Below are 14,062 nucleotides of genomic sequence, written 5' to 3' on the forward strand. Positions count from 1 at the left end.
CAGGGGCTGTGCTGGGGTCACTTTTCTGGTCTAAAACTACCCTGGGGAGATGTACTTCAGGTCCAGGTGGCCCCTCAAAATGCTGCTTCTGGGAGCAATGGGTTAGCACCCAACATCCCTGGGATTAAAATAAGCATCCACTAGAAGCAGGAGATGGGTCTTGCCCCTAAGCCAAGTGGAAATAGGGGCAAGCCTTATCCAAATACGTTGCACAGAATGGGAACGCTTTACACACTCCTTCCTCAGAGGCCCAGCTCTGTGCCCTTTAATACCCTAATGCCAGTCCTGCTGAGAGAGTAAGCAACTCCATCCATCCCTGCAGAAGCATCTCTGCTTGCTTGTGAAGGCCCTTCGTGGCAGTTTTCACAGACAGTGCCTCTATGCCACCATGCTCTTTGAAGGCACTACTGGGGACTGTGAGTTCCTTGATGGCTGGGACCATGCCTGCAGCCCCCTAGTTTTCATCTCAACTCTGGGGAAAGAGATAGGTAGAGGGTGCTGGAGAATAAGAACCAGAAACCTAAAACAGAACAGAACTTGACTGCCAATTGGGATGCTGGAATAGGAATGGAAAGAGTAAAACAACAGAGAACCCTCAAGCCATAAAGTGAGGTCTGGAGACATTTGAGTGTGTCACTTCTTGTGTCAAGCAGATGCACTGTATGATTTTGATGTCCAGTGGGTATTTTTGAAAATAAATAATAGAATTTTGAAAGGAGCTAAGGTGTATGCAGAAGGAGGAAAGAAAAGGAAGGAAGGTAGAGGCAGAGAGGGGCAAAGGAATTCTTCACCATGGAAAATATGGTCATTTCTTCTACACTTTACATCCCCACATCAGGCCAGGGATGGAGGCATACATTTCAACAAAATCTGTCTGGAACAATATCCTGCCAAAGAGATGGCACTAACATGGACATTTCAGGATGGGCATGGCTGGTGTGAAGTGTGTTTGGGAAGCCGTTGAGGGCTCGCTGAGCCATATAGATCATCCAGCCTTGAGTACCTGCGTGGCGCCTGATGCTGTGCTAGGTACCATGGATGCAGGGAGCAAAAAGAAAAATCCTCGTTCTGCTTCACTCTCAGGCTTTATTTTATCCCCTCAGGAACTCCGTTCAGAAGGACATGCGTTTTACATACTCGTTATACAGAAGAGTGTGCTCAGGCCAGAAGACATTTGTGACTTGACTAAAGTCAGGGAGCCAGTTAGTGGAGTTGGGAGCACTCTGTATACATAGACCAAAGAACCTGGCTTTGGTTTCATATAGATATAGATGATATAGATACAGATATGTGCCTGCTGTCCTACTGCCCCACCATCTTCAGCCTAGGGGAACACTGAAGCATTCATGCAGGGGTATCTCCCACATTTCAGTGGATCCTTTTTTAATACAATTTTTAAAGGTTACACTCCATTTACAGTTATTACAAAATATTGACTATATTCCTCATGTTGTACAATACATCCTTGTAGCCTATCTCACACCCAATAGTTTGTACCTCCCAGCCTCCCACTCCTATATTCCCCTACACACACACTGGTAACCACTAGTTTGTTCTCTATATCTGTGAGTCTGTTTCTTTTTTGTTATATTCACTGGTTTGTTGTATTTTTTTAGATTCCACATATAAGTGATATCATTTTGTATTTGTCTTTCTCTTTCTGACATTTCTCAGTGGCTCCTTTTAGGCTGCACCGAGATGGCTGCAGATCACAGACAAAGAGACCCTCCCTCCGTGACCATGTCTCCTGGGCATTCACTTTGTCAGTGTGAGGCTGCCCTGCATGGCCTGGATTTGTCTCACTTTATACCGTGCCAGGTTGCGTGATGCCAGCCAAGCCCTCTCGTTAGCTCCCATGTCCCATCCCCACTTCTCAGGCAGAATAGTTTGTGATCCCTAAACAGAAGTCAGCCTGCCTGCTCAAGGGCCCCTCCTCAGATTCAGAAGCGCTTGTACAAACCCTGTGACCACCCACAGCTCTCTGCCTTGTAATTCAAGGCTTAACAGATCTCTGCCCTGGTGAACCTTGAGCTCCTTGAGGGCCGCATGTATATCTGCTTTGCTCACCCCTAGATCCCTGGTGTGGACCACCAGGAGACCGACAGCGGGTGCTCAATAAAACCCTGACAGCCCTCGTGGCCCAGGAACTCATCCACCTGTCCGCCCCTCCTTGTGAGTATCTCCCTTTCAGCATCAACCAACGGCTCCAGAGAACACTGAGTAACCAGTGACCCAGGAAGTAACTTCACACATGTTTTCCCAGAAGAAGTCTCACCTAGGAAATGGCTTTTTGCCAGGAAGGCTTCGCCTCCTGGGGATTTTCCTCGTTCATCTTAATGCTGACTGACGGCTCTGTTCTTGGCATAGTATTTCCTGAGATCATCGTTCTATAAGAGAAAGAACAAGGTTTCTCAATGGAAAACAGTCTGGCAGAGCTTTTAGTTTTAATCAGAAGTGTACAGGTATAAAGTGATTATAAACTGTCCCCTGCTTCATCTTCTCCATGTTTAAAATGGCTAATTATTATCTACCCCCAGTCAGTGCACTGAGACCATGAATGCCACTTTACCATTTTAAAAGGGGTTGCCCCTACCCTGGACTAGCCTTGATGGCTGTACACATGCACAAAACCCTGTGACTCCCCCATCACAGCACTTAACTCACTATGTTGCCTTCATTGGCCTAACGTTGGTTCCCTCTCACCCCAGCAACAAACCCCTAAGACCCTAGAATCCCAGAATCAGCTCACAATGTTTAAAGGCAGAGTGCTGTGATAAAAAACATCAGTTTTGAAATCAGACTGACCTGAGCTCAAACCCTAAATCTGTCACTTTGGATGCTATGAGTCTGGGTCAATCCTTTCAACACTCAATTTTCTCATCTGTAAGATGGGCTGCTTACTACATGCCCAGAAGTAGAATAAGAGAGAAAATGCATGTGATAAGTTTCTGGCTTATACTATATCCTATTATGATAACTATCATTATTTCATTAGTAAATAAGCTCTAAGAAAATAATTCAAAAGAAAAGTTAAATCCAAAGGTTATCATTACAATATTTTCAGTAAAGGAGAAAAAATTTAAAACATAGCTGTCTGAAAATAAAACAATGGTTTATTATAATATTGACTCTTTTGACACAGAAGTTCTACCTCTAGGAAGATATTCTACAAAAACACTCTCACAAAAAATGCCCAGGGGTATATGCAGAAGAACATTCATTGCAGGATTTGTTGCAATAGAAAAATGTGGAGACAACACTCTAAAATTCTACACAGCCGTGTCTAAAAATGAGTATTTCACAAAATGAAAGAATATTCACGGTACTTGTTGAGTGAGAAAAACAAAAAAACAAAAAATTGTGGGACACTATGTATGATGTAAGTTCAGCTCTGAAAAGAAAGAGAAAAGAAACAGAAAATCTTATATCTTATATATTATATAAATATACAGAAAAATTTGGAAGGTTACATATGAAACTTTAGAATGGGGGAATTTTAGTTTTGTATATTTTTAGTTTTGTAGAATTTGTAGAAATATTTTTGTAGAATTTTAGTTTTGTATATTTTTATATTCTTCAAATTAAAAAAATATGTATAATTTTTATATTTTTAAATATGTAATTAAAAATGAAAAAAAATTAAGTTTTTGAAAAGGGGGTATGTGGACAAGTAAAGGTCATAAGACTTTGCAAGTAGGAGAGCCCCCAAAAGACAAAGTGTTTTCATCAGAGAGAAGGGCTTACAGAGCCCTGCAGTGGCAGGTCCACTAAGAGTGGCAGCCCCTCAGAGATAACCACAGACCAAGACCTGGCTCCCTGACTCATAGGTCCAATAATGAAAACCACTAATGCGTTTTGAGTGCCCACCACATGCCAAGAACTGTGCTGAGTACAGTTGAGCATCATTCTACTTCATCGTCATGGCAACCCTGTAAGTGTATACTATGGCTGTGTCTGTTTCACAGAGGAAATTGAGGCTCAGGTGTGAACTTGCCCAGGTTCAGAAAGCTCATAAGCCATGGAACCATGGATAAAACCCAGACCACTCCAATTTTGAGCCCAAACTCTTAACCAGTTAGCTCCAATGTGTTCATAGTTTGTTCTTTCAGTTCATCCATGATGATTCCCTCATATAAATTAACTAAACCTATAAGGGGCAAATATATAAACCAAATGCCAGTGTAATTATTTATCACAGTCATGTCCACGTCCAGAACACCACCCTTCCCTGTATCAAGTTTTTTGGGGAAGCTGACGCACGGAGAATCAGCAACTAGGAGTTGGATAGTTCAGAATGTATTTCAGGAAAAATGATGAACAGTGTCAGGAGGCCGGAGAGCAGAGTGCCGAAGAGAGCCCTAGAGGCAGACGGGCCTGCCCTCAAAACCTAGGTCTCCCACTTACCAGCTAAGTGACTGGCTTAGAAAACCAGGGACTGGTGTTCTCATCATAAAATGTAGATGATAATGGTCCTATGTCACAGGGATATTTTAAAGGTTAAATGTAAAAATCTATTAAAGCACTTTAACACCTATAGGGCCTGACATATAACAGATGTTCAGCAACTGCAATAATATGGCTAATACATTTTATGTATAAATATAAAATATAATGTCATATAGTTTTAGTATCTGTCACCACTCCCCTTACAGTGCTCCCCTGAGTGACCACATCATCTGTGTCTGTCAGGTACAGGCCCTCCATCTCATGGATAGAACTGGATAAACCCTTTCTGCCCAACTCTCTTTTCCATACAGACCACACCCCTCACTGAGACAGGTTACAGCGCTATTGATAAGGTTCCACCTCTCTGCAGAAACTTGCCCATCTTGTGAACACACCCCAGTCACCTTGATTGTATTTAGGTGTTTGCCAAATCTCTACCAGCAAACCGTCTCTTAGGGAACTCCCTTCTGTCAAAGCAAGCTTCCTTTTAATTGATTTTAGCTAATTTTCACTTTCAAAGTGTGTCCTCTGCTAACATTGTTAGCTTTGGGGTGATTAAATCAGACTGGAATGGTGACTTAAAATTGACAAATTCAAGGGTAGTTTTTTTTTTTTCCATCTCTATTCCTTCTACCCTTCAAGGAGTCCATAGATAGGAAATCAGCGGACTGTTTTTTCTCACCTGACATAAATCTTACTCTCCTGGATGACTAGGAGATTGCTTTACTCAGAATGAAACACTGGACTGGATGATTTATAGACAGAAAATGCTTCCAAGCCCTTCTCTGATTTTTCATCACAGATTTCCCAGGTCAACATCATTCTGGTCTTTGTCCTCTCTGTAGATTCCAACTCACACAGCTAGACAGACAGAAATGATTCACGATTCCAGTCCTGTGTGAAAGTGTGTGCAAGTGCCTAAAAATAAGCTTTAAGTGCTCTAAAAAGGCAGTGTATTATTCTGGAAAGAGTCACCACTACTCAGCAATTTGACAGCAGTGTGATGAGCTACCTGCATAGAGTGTAACAAAGGGCTCATTCGCTGAATATTGACAAAATTCTTAGACCTGCTAGCACCCAAAGGGATCACCAGCAAAAGACTCTGGGTGGGTGGGGGGCAGTGGTTAGGAGCAAGGAGGGATAATTGGGTGTCACCTGGCTGTGGGATCTTGAATCCATAGAACGCAAAGTTAGAGGCGCCTTGGGGAACATCTGGGCCAAAGGGTCTCAACATAAGGCAGAGGTCTGCTTACACTGAAATCATCAGAGAACAGGTTAAAAAGACAATTTCCTGCGTCCCTCCCTCAGAGGATTTGAATCAGCAGGTCCTAATAGGTCTCTGGAAACTGTATTTTTAACACGCACCCAGGCTATTCTAATGTGCAACCCTGTTTGGAAAATACGTGTTGATCTAATCTAAACTTCTCATGATGCAAAGGAAGCTGCCACCTCAGAAGCAATGGGTACTACTTGGACATAGTGAGCCAGGGATTAAGGAGCAGTTGTCACACCAAAATATTACCCATAACCAAGGCATTCGCATAAATATTCCCCACATCACCAGAAGAGAATGCTCATGTGATGGACAAATGGGGAAACAATGACTCAGAAGCCAGCCACCCTGAATCCAAGCTCCTGCCACGTTTCAAAGCTCACAAGCATGAGAGACAGAGGAGAGAAATCAACTCTGTTAATTTGCAGGGGCAGAAATTTCTCCTGCCAATTTCTCTAACCGTCTTCCCATACTGAACTACAGACTGTTTCTGTGCTCTTCAAACACCTCTAGTTCTTGCTTGGTACAAATGAAGGAAAGCCTTTTTTGTTGCCATGGCACCACCACAATAAGCTGTTTTCAAGTGTTAGATATTCTGAAGTGAAAGGCTCTGTTTTGAGAAATAAGAATGCTGAAGGGGTCAGTAAAAATTTCCAACATTCATGTACCAACAGGTTGTCACAAGTCAGTAGGGTCACTCTATCAGGAATTTATTCCTGAGACCAGAGAACATATGTTTTGACAATCTACCCCAAGCCTGAGTCCCAAGTGGATATGATGACATCTCTCTCTTCTGGCCATGCAGCTAGCTAAGAGACCTCAGCCAGTCAAAGACCACTTATAGTTTCCTACTCATGTTAACATCGAATGAAGGTTGATATGCTCAGGTCTGAGTCAGGAGCAAGTACTGATCCAGTGGAAAATAACAAAACATTGATGTCCTTCCTTTGTTTTCCTTTTGCTTGGCTGCATCTCCCATACCTCAAAAAATGAAGACATATTGTCTTCAAGCCTGCCATTCCTGGAACAAGAAGGACAATTGTACTTTGTAAAACAAGTGTTCCAGGACTTGAGGCAGGCTAGTTCATTAGTTAAAATTTTGTTTTCAGCCCTGTACTCTACTTAAGCATGCAATGTGTATGTGTTCCTTTCTGTACTGTAAACTCCTCAGGATCATGGTTTATTACTCTCTACGTCTGCCACAGTGTCTGGTGCATATCAAGCACTCATCAATGTTTGTTAGGTGTTCAAAAGTTAAACTTTTTTTAAAAAAGAAGCGTGTGTGTGTGCCTGCATGTGTGTGTTTTGTGTGATATGGGCTGGATTAGTGAGATGATAGTGAGAATAGAAAGGAAGAGAAATCTTCAAGTTGTTTTAGAGGCATCTCCAAAAGTAGCTGTTAGCAAACTTTGGTTGATATCATAAGCACCAAAGAGTTCATTTAAATAACAGATTTCAAGTCCCCACACCTGGAGTTTCTGATTCAGCTGGGCTGTAAAAAGACCCAGGAATCTTTTAAATTCAGATCCCCAGAGCATTCTGATGCATGCTAAAGAATCTAGCAGTAGATTAAAATGAAAGGGTGAAGGATGCCTAAACATTAGCAGCTCTACCTTTAAGTAATTAATAGAATGTGTTAGGAGTTAAAAGCTGTGCACGTTAAACAATTAGGAATGAAAATAAACACAATAGAAAAGAGTACACAGTAATATGTAAAACAATCTGATCCAATGCCAAATCCATGAGTCAAATAGTAAATGCCTTTGTGGTTCTCAGACATCATCAAGGATGACTTCATGGAGGAGTGAGACTTGAAATGAAAATGGGTCTTTAAAAGCTGGTAGAACTTTCTTTTTTTAAAAAAAATTATTTATTTTAATTTATTTATTTTTGGCTGCGTTGGGTCTTCGTTGCTGAACGCAGACTTTCTCTATTTGAGGCGAGCGGGCGCTACTCTTCGTTGCGGTGTGCGGGCTTCTCATTGGGGTGGCTTCTCTTGTTGTGGAGCACAGGCTCTAGGCACGAGGGCTTCAGTAGTTGTGGCTCCCGGGCTCTAGAGCGCAGGCTCAGTAGTTGTGGCACACGGGCTTAGTTGCTTCGCAGCATGTGGGATCTTCCTGGACCAGGGGTCAAACCCGTGTCCCCTGCATTGGGAGGCAGATTCTTAACCACTGCGCCACCAGGGAAGCCCAAGGGCTAGTAGAACTTTCTTGGTAGAGGTGGAGGGGACATTTCGGGACAATATGTTTCTTATCTCTACCGTGTTTTGAAATGTCAGAGGGTTTATAAGCAATACTGTAACCTGGTGAGGACCAGACTAGAGATAACAATCTTACATTTCTGCCTCAACATGGGAGTTAGAGGTTCTGCTGTAGGGCTATGGATTTAGGCACCTGCTTCCTGATTTTCTGAACATTCACCATTCCCACAGTTTGCTCTCAGGCTACTATATTGCACATCAACCAAAATTTTATGTAGATAGTGGCATAGATGTGGATGTAGATACACACATAGATATAGATGATATAGATATAGATTTAGATGATATAGATGTCAAATAGATGTAGATGATATACATACGGAATAGATGTAGATGGTATAGATATAGAATAGATGGTGATGGTATAGTTATAGAATAGATGTAGATGTATGGATATAGAATAAATGTAGATATATAGAATAGATGTAAATGGTATAGATATAGAAAAGATGTAGATGGTATAGTTATAGAATAGATGTAGATGGTATAGATATAGAATAAATGTAGTTGATATAGATAGAGGATAGATGTAGATATTAAGCAAAGAGAAGCAGCCTCCATATACTTGCCTTAGTTTCCTGACTCTGTCTTTTTAAGCGAATTCTTTTGAAATTAATGTCAAATGAAGGGAAGCAGGAGCATGAGAAGAATAGAAAAGACTTAGATGGCTTTATAAATAAAGCATCTGATATCAAGGGGTTAAACAACCATTTGTACTTAGGAAAATCGAAGGGAGCAAGGTAAGAATCTGCTGTGTCAGTAAAGAAGGAAGATAAGGATAAGGAAAAAACCACAAAAGCGATTAAGAGAATAATAAAGGCTTTTTTGTATACCTGCCCTGGCATGGAAGGCAAGAACGGTGCAGATGTGAGCCCACTGACAAATGGGAGGCGTATTAAATAAACGATTAGTACAAAGTGATCCACACACTGAGCTTCACTCACAGAGAAAAAGACAGAGAAGCAGCAGTGGACAATTAAGAACTACTGTGATAAGATCAGAAAGCGGTGGGGGCAGAGGCCAGAAAGGGGGAGGGCTTGGGGAGCTGGGATGCAGGCAAATTAGCAGGACCCTGATTTCCAGAGAGCCCAGGGAATTTGTAATGAACCTGGACTGCCACAGCTGACTCATCAGCAGGAACAGTAGGGTGGGGTCCCGGGGGCTGCAGAGAGCAAAAGCGCAACTCCAAATTTCTCAAGAGGCCTGAGAAACAAGTGGCCAGTGCCAAGAAATAGTAGCATCAAGCTGTATCTCTGTGAGTGCATAGTCCATGGAGAATATATGTAAATACATTCTATCTGCAAGTTAATGCTACCTAAAGCAAGGCTGGTCTGTTTAAACAACTGCATAAAGAAATAAGTAGGTAGGGTAAAGTATACCAGTCATAAAGTTGGTATGTTTATATAATTGGACTAGAGTGATAACAAATTAGAACAAGTCCTTCATCAGAATTCAGGGGGCTAGATTCCATTTCCTGTTATTATTTCCAGTGTTACTGAAAACAATTACCTCTAATTTATGATTGACCATGTACCAGGCGCTAGTGCTAAAGCATTCTACATATAATAAACTCCTTAAACCCTCAGAACATCCTTATGGTGTAAGTTTATTTTCATTTTACGAGTAAGAAAACTGGAGCTCAAAGAGATTAAATGAATTTTATAAATTCACATCACTAGTACATGGCAGAGGAAAGACAACCCAGATCTGTGTGCCACTGAGCAAGCCTCAATCTTGTCGCCAGCTCACAGTGGAGCCCGGAATGGGTCCCTTCACTTCCTATAGCCTTGATTTTTTTTCACATTTGTGCCATGTAATGGGGATGGGGTGTCACTAGAAGTTCTTCAGTAGTATGTGGATGGCATCTATGGTAGAAAGAACAAAGGTTTAGAATTTGGATAGAACTGAGTTTAGATCCCTCCAGCACCAGGATGCTGGATAACCCATCTGTGCCTCAGTTTCCACATATATAAAGAGGAAAAATCACACCTAACTCATAGGGCTATTGTAGAATTCAATGGTACCCAGTAGCTTTAATATTCTATAATTTTAGTCTAAAATAAATTGACTTGACTGTAATTACATGAAAACCAAAAGGTAATTTATGAAAGAAAAATCTTTTTAAAATTAATGTAATAAGTTAAATTTATTGAAAAATCATTAGTTTCTGAATGTGTTATATAGAGTGTGAGATGCTGTAATAATAAATTACTTTAAAGGGGGCATTCAGCCTTTGATATTCCACAATTTAGAAAGAAAAGTTATAAAGGCTTTATTCCCTTAAGTCACTCAAAATTGAATTCTGAATCTAATAGCAGATTCCAGAGCCTCTGAGGATAATGAGGAAATTATCTTCCAAAGGGAATCTGTTTTCATTGAAGTAAAACATTGCATTACCCAATCACTTCCAATAAAGGGAGTGCGTTCATGTAATAGAAATATTTGGGGAAATTTATGCTATTTTGCCTTAGGACAATGAACTTACATATTTTTTTAGTGCAGCCAGCATTTATCTTTGTAACTTCTTTCCCATACCAACTTAAAATCCTTTATTAGCCATCATTTACTTCAAGAGAGCAGGTGAAATCACAAATTGAATTTAGGTAGTTTCTTGATGTCCTTTATAATACTTGATTTGGTCAAAATCAGTCCTCCCCTTAATCAGTTATTGCAGAATCCTCATAGGGAGACAAACAGGAACTACCAGATGGCTGAATTGGAGCAAAACTCGATCTTCATTCCCCCACCAAAAATGTAGAAATGAAGGAAATGTGATAGCAACCAAGACTAACATCTTCCACTTCCTATTGATACAATGGTCTGAGAGAAGAATGATTTCAGCTGATATTTACTGAGCACTGACTATGTAGATGTTTTCCTAAGATGTGGGATTAGCAGATGCAAACGGGTATATATAGAATGGCACAGGGAACTATATTCAATATCCTGTGATAAACCATAATGGAAAAGAACATGAAAAAGAATGTATATATATATATATATATATATATATATATATATATGTATAACTGAGTCACTTTGCTGTACAGCAGTAATTAACACAACACTGTAATTCAACTATACTTCAATAAAAAGTAAATTTAAAAAAGAAAAAAAGAGAATTCATGGTGCTCAAATGTTTCATTACGTTTGACGCTTGAAACAACACTGTGAGGTGAGTGGTGACTGTTTCCCTCATTTTATAGCTGAGGAAATTGAAGCACAGAGAAGTAAATAGCTTCCCAGGAGTTTTTAACCCAGGCAGTCCTGCTCTGGAGCCCAAGCTTTTAACCACTGTGCCATGCCTGGGCCACCTCTGGCATGGTCAGAGCTAGCTCCTGTCCTGGCTTAGCCAACAATGCCATGGGTATTCATTCTAAAGATGCCCTTCAAAAATTTAATTACCATTTATAATATAATATTTTATTAAAGTAAAAATGCTCATATCTGTGTACCCTGTTACTGCTCACAAAGCATCTGATATACATCCATTCCTTGGACTCTTATGACATAGGTAGGTGCAAACACTGTTAATTTCAGATGAGAAAATAAGCTCAGAGGTATGAAATGACTTGCCAGTGTCACCCAGCTTTTCTGGTGACATAGAAAGGATTAAACCTAAGAACTTCTGACTCTCACTCCAGGGCTCTTTGTGCTATAGCAGACTTCCCTGAGGAAAAAAATCAAACCCTGGAATCTGCTGGTGGTTCTGTAACCAGGAGCCTGCACCTCACAGCACTTCTGGGACAGCAATATTGATACTCAATGAGCACTTATTTTCTACCAGGGACTACGTAAAGCATTTAATTTTATTAATCTTTTTTAAACCACCTTCTCAATCTTAGGATGTGAGTCTAGTTAACACTTGTATTTTAAAAGTGAGGAAATTGAAGCTCAGATTAAACAACTTATCCCAGGTTACATGGCAACTAAGTGTTCTGGGAACCACGTGACCCATGCCGGACCTGATACTTGAACACATATCCATTTGATTGCAAAACCAATCTTCTTCAACACTAAGACATGAAGGTGTCCTTCCAGAACCTACAGACCCATGGTCTGTTTCCAACATAGCCCTGACATGCTGTATTAGTTATCTATTGATGTATGACAATATCACTACAAACATAGGAGCTAAAACAACACACATGTATTATCTCACAGCTCCGGTGGGTCAAAAGTCCAGATACTTATTGTCTGGATCCTCTGCAAGGCTGCAGTTAAGGAGTCTGCTAGGGCTGTGGGCTCATCTCAAAGCTTGATTGGGAAAAGAGCCCCTTCCAAGTTCACATGGTGGTTGGCAGGATTCAGGTCCTTCAGGCTATACACTGAGGGCCTCTGTTTCTTGCCAGCTGTAGACCCAAGGCTGCTCCCAGTTCCTAGATGGTTTTTGGCCAGAAGCCATCCTCAGTTCCTTGACACATGGGCCTCCACCACATGGCCTCTTGCTACATCAAACACAGCAAGGGTCTCCCAGAATGACAGTTTATGATCTTATGTAAAAATAACATCCTATCATCTTTGCCATATTCTGTTGGTAGTAAGCAAGTCACAGGTCCTGCCCACACTCAAAAAGGGAATTACTCTGTGAGTACCAGAGGCAAGGATAATTGGAAACATCCCAGAGTTTGGTTAGCCAAACATATAAGTCTGAGAACATTTCTGATTTGATGGTGCCCCTTTCTCTCCTTAACAAATCTTCAAAGAGCAAACAAGAAAGATAATTTCTGTTTCTTTCATAAAATTCAAAGACATCTGTAACCCAAACCACAATATAGAGGAGAGTTCCCAGATTCTAGGACAGGTTTCATAGGGGTGTTCAAAGGGGCAAGAGAGGATGCTCGTGGCTTTAGAGTTTAGACAAAGCAAGCAGAAAAGAGTTCTAAAAACATGGGCACATTATTAGGGGCAAAACCACAGTGTGGTAGTAGGATTTTCCATAGTTTCTTTTTGGTACAAATCCTTGAGAAGTTGAGAAGGTACGGCTAAATGAGGAATCACACAGACAAGCCACGTTTGTGAGAAGCAGTCTATCAGGATGCCAAGAGGAAAGAGAGAGGCTCTAAATTGGGAATCTTCTGCTGTGCCAACCTGGTTTGGCTCGGGAGAAAGGAACACTAGAGGAAGGCACTCATGCAGACACAGTCCCATCATAGAGAAACTTCCTGTTGGCCTGGATGGAGCCCTGGCCCTCTCGGACACAAATCTTCTGCAAATAACTGGTCCAGAAAAGATACAGCTCATTCAAAGATGATTGCTTAAATAAGTGCAAAACCATCAGTTACTTATGGTTAACTTATGGTTAAGAATAAAAGCAACAGGAAAAGAAAAAGCAGTTGAAAACACATGCACAAGAAAACTGTTGTAACAGAGCAGATGGAAAATTTGACCAAACTAATACCACATTTAAAAAATAATAATAATTAATCACCTCCATAAAAACAAGTCTTTAGAGTAAAGATCAAAGAGTTCAGAGAAACATGTCAAGACAATAGAAGTGGATAAAATATGAGCCAGCAAAAAAGAAAAGTAAAAACTATTACAAAAACAAAAAACAAATTGAAAGCACCACAAATGTGAAGAAACCCTTTTGAAAACATAGCAAGGATGTGAAGGACAGAACAGAGAAACAGCAAACAAAATGGCTGAAAATTTTAAAAAAATGAAATCAAAGTAAATAAATGCTTAAAGAGGATTAGAGAGAAAAAAAGAAAGGTAAAAGATACACATAATTAGTGACCCAAAAGAATATAATCCAAATAAAGGGACAAAAACATTATTTAAAGATATAGTTAAATAAAATTTTACAATAATGAAAGAAATTTTGGCTCTACCTATTGAAAAGACAAACTGCCCCATAACCAACAGCAGAGATAATCTGATAAAATTACAGGACTTCAAAGATAAAGAATCTTTTGGGCAACTAGACAAAAATGTTTGAGTCACCTAAAAAGAAAAAAAAAAAGCTAAATGATAAGCAGACTAAGTGATAAATGGCTAAGCAATGAAAAAAGAAAAAAAAAAAAAAAGTTAAGTAATAAATGCTTCCAAAGTCCTTGAGGAAATGTATGACCCCCAAATTT

This window comes from Eubalaena glacialis, chromosome 3, assembly GCF_028564815.1.
Source record: "Eubalaena glacialis isolate mEubGla1 chromosome 3, mEubGla1.1.hap2.+ XY, whole genome shotgun sequence".
Classification (NCBI taxonomy): domain Eukaryota; kingdom Metazoa; phylum Chordata; class Mammalia; order Artiodactyla; family Balaenidae; genus Eubalaena; species Eubalaena glacialis.